This window comes from Manihot esculenta, chromosome 15 (assembly GCF_001659605.2).
Source record: "Manihot esculenta cultivar AM560-2 chromosome 15, M.esculenta_v8, whole genome shotgun sequence".
Taxonomy (NCBI): domain Eukaryota; kingdom Viridiplantae; phylum Streptophyta; class Magnoliopsida; order Malpighiales; family Euphorbiaceae; genus Manihot; species Manihot esculenta.
Window position 1 is genome coordinate 12067737 of NC_035175.2, and position 3464 is coordinate 12071200.

General features: G+C 38.4%; 1 non-coding gene across 1 annotated transcript; it reads left to right on the forward strand.

The window, feature by feature from the left end:
- Positions 1-334: 334 nt before the first annotated feature.
- On the forward strand, positions 335-467 carry LOC122722023. The gene has a single exon (XR_006348874.1). It is a non-coding gene; the product is annotated as a small nucleolar RNA Z247 (small nucleolar RNA).
- Positions 468-3464: the final 2997 nt, after the last annotated feature.

Below are 3464 nucleotides of genomic sequence, written 5' to 3' on the forward strand. Positions count from 1 at the left end.
ATTCCTTGATGGTTTGCAACCGGCACCATCGCAATTTCTCAATGACAAAGAGAAAACTCAAAATTCGGCCTATGCAACTTGGTTTCGACAAGACCATATGCTTGTTAGTGCCCTTTTAGGTAGTTGTTCAGAAGCTATTCAACCATTAATCTCGTCTGTTGGTTCAGCGAAAGAAGCATGGGATCGCTTGAATCAAAGTTATGCTAATGCATCACGTTCCAGAATTCTTTCTCTTAAAACGAGATTGGCGACAAACTCTAAAGGCAACAAGGTTGTTGCGACTTATCTCAATGAGATGCGAGCTATTGCTGATGAGTTGGCTCTTACACAAAATCCAATTTGTGATGAAGATTTAATTGTCCATATTATTGCCCAGTTAGGTGATGAATATAAACCTATTGTTGCTGCTATAAAGGTACGAGAATCTGCGATTTCTTTTAATGACTTATTTGAAAAGCTGACTGATTTTGAGAGAGAATTCAAAAAAAAAGAACAGGCAGCTATTCCTGCGATTGCTACTGTGAATTATACACAGAGGTCTGATAGTAAGGTTCAAAACAGTGGCTATAATCAGTCCAATCGCTACAATCAGACTTCCACTTCTCGTCGTGGACGAGGTGGACATAGTGGTCGAAACAATTATCGGCCTGATGTAGTTTGTCAATTTTGTGAGTTTACTGGACATACTACAACTGAGTGTCGCAAACTTGCAAAATTTCTGAAAGACAATAACATGTCTATTCGAACTGAAACATCTACAGCTACTGCTTCTACACCAGCAGTAAATGCTACTTCTGTGATGTCTGCTTCGACTTCTCAGCCTTGGTTATTTGACAGTGGAGCCTCCCATCATGTTGTTTCTAATCCTAATATGCTGCAGGGATATTCCGATTATGGTGGTCCAGATGAGGTTTTCTTGGGTGATGGTAAAAGCTTGTCTATTTCTCATACTGGTTTTGCTAATATTTCTACACCATCCAAATCTTTACATCTCCCTCATGTGTTATGTGTGCCTCATTTACGTAAGAATCTGATATCTATTGCAAAATTATGTCGAGCTAATAATATTTCCGTGGAATTTTTCCTTTTTTATTTTGTTGTGAAGGATCTGCGCACGGGGGCGTTCCTACTCCGAGGCAAGAACATTGATGATATTTATTATGCTCCATTTCCAAAGCCGTCTGTTTCTCCTTCCTCTTTGCTGTCCGTACCTCAGTTGAATGCTACAACATCTTTGTCGATGCTTTCTGCTTGGCATCACAAGCTTGGTCATCCGTCGAATAAAGTTTTGTCTTTAGCTCTTAAAAGTTATGGTCTTGAGTTATTGTTAAAGTTTGTTTCATTGCTTCACTGTAATACTTGTTCTATGAGTAAAAGTCACAAATTGCCTTTTTATGAAAATTCATTTCGTAGTACTCAGCCGTTATAACTTATCTATACTGATGTTTGGGGGCCAACAACTACATCTGTTGATGGTTTTCTTATTATGTCACTTTCATAGATCACTTTACCAAATATATATGGATTTATCCCATGAAGGAAAAATCAGAAACACATGATTTGTTTATAGGATTCCAAAAGTTAGTTGAGAATTATTTTCGAACAAAAATAATTTTTGTGTTTTCGGATAATGGTGGTGAATATCAAAAGCTAAAATCTCATTTTCTTAATTCTGGAATTTCCCATTATACAACACCACCTCACACTCCCGAACATAATGGTACCGCTGAAAGATGTCATCGATATATCGTCGAAACTGCTTTATCTCTGTTAAATTATGCTTCTTTGCCTCTTACTTTTTGGTCTTATGCATTTCAGGTGGCTGTTTATCTTATCAATAGGCTTCCCTCATCAGTTCTCGCTTTTCAAACACCATATTCGAAACTTTTTGGCAAGTCGCATAATATTCAGTGACTTCAGCCTTTTGGATGTTTATGTTTCCCATGGCTCCGTCCCTACAATTCTTCCAAACTTCAGTCTCGATCTGTTCCATGTTTATTTTTAGGATATTCTCCTACCCAATCCGCTTATAAGTGTCTTGATTTAGTCTCTAATCGTCTATATATTTCCCTTCATGTTAAATTCGTCTCTCATAGTTTTCCGTTCAAAGATTGTAATAACTATCATCAATATTCTTCTTTGTTTCGAAATCTCCCTTGTGCAGGTACGGTGCGACAAGAAACATTATTACCTCCTGATTCGGCAACCACTTATCCACAGACTGGTTCAATTTTACAAACTGGTTCGTCCTCTATGGTTCCAACTCTGTCAACTGCTCTTTTGTCTCTTGATTTCATTTCGGCTGCTCCTATTTTTTCTCAATCTGAATCTGCTCAACAATCTATGCATGAGCAAGTTGGCACACCAACAGACACTGTACCAACAGAACGGGCTGTTGTATCTACTTCAGCTGATATTGTCCCAGATACTGCTCTAATTGTTTCCGATTCTAAACCAGCTGCTGCACAAAGAACGCAACGGGTTCGCAAGCTGAATACCAGGTATTACAATGATGCTTTCGTTCATATTGTTACTAAATATCCACTGCAAGAAGCAATTGAACCACATACAGTTAAGCAAGCTTTGAAAGATCAGAAGTGGAGACAAGCAATGGACTTAGAATATAGTGCTTTGCTTCGTAATGGTACTTGGGAACTGGTTCCTAAATCTACCCACATGCCCATTGCATGTAAATGGGTTTTTCGAGTCAAGAGAAAGCCAGATGGGTCTATCGATAAGTATAAGGCCCGATTGGTTGCGAAGGGGTTTTTGCAGGAACCAGGAAGAGACTATTTTGAAACTTTCAGTCCAGTGACTAAACCTGTAACAATTCGGGTTGTTTTGAGCATTGCAATTACTCATGGTTGGTCTCTAAGGCAGTTGGATGTCAACAATGCCTTTTTACATGGCACACTTTATGAAGATGTCTATATGGTTCAACCATCAGGATATGTTCATAAAGAATTTCCAGATTATGTTTGCAAGTTGAAGAAGTCACTCTATGGACTCAAACAAGCGCCACGGGCATGGTATAATGAGCTCTCCTCCTTTTTACTTTCTCTTGGTTTTCGAACATCAATGGCAGATGCATCCTTATTTGTTTACAATTCCAAGGGAATTATTGCTTACTTTCTTATTTATGTTGATGACATTGTCTTGAAGGGCAACCATACAAAATTTTTGAATCATTGTGTGCAGCGGTTGTCCATTCGGTTTTCAATCACAGACTTGGGGCAGCTTCATCATTTTTTGGGTGTTGAAGTTATTTCCACACCACATGGTCTCTTTTTATCTCAGCATCGTCATATCTCTGATTTATTAGTCAAATTTAATATGACAGGAGCTAAAGAAGTTCATACACCTATGTCTACTAGTGAGAAGTTAATTTTAGATGATGGGTCTTCTTCTGTTGATGCTACTTCCTATCGTCAACTTGTAGGTTCTCTACAATACTTGGCCATTAC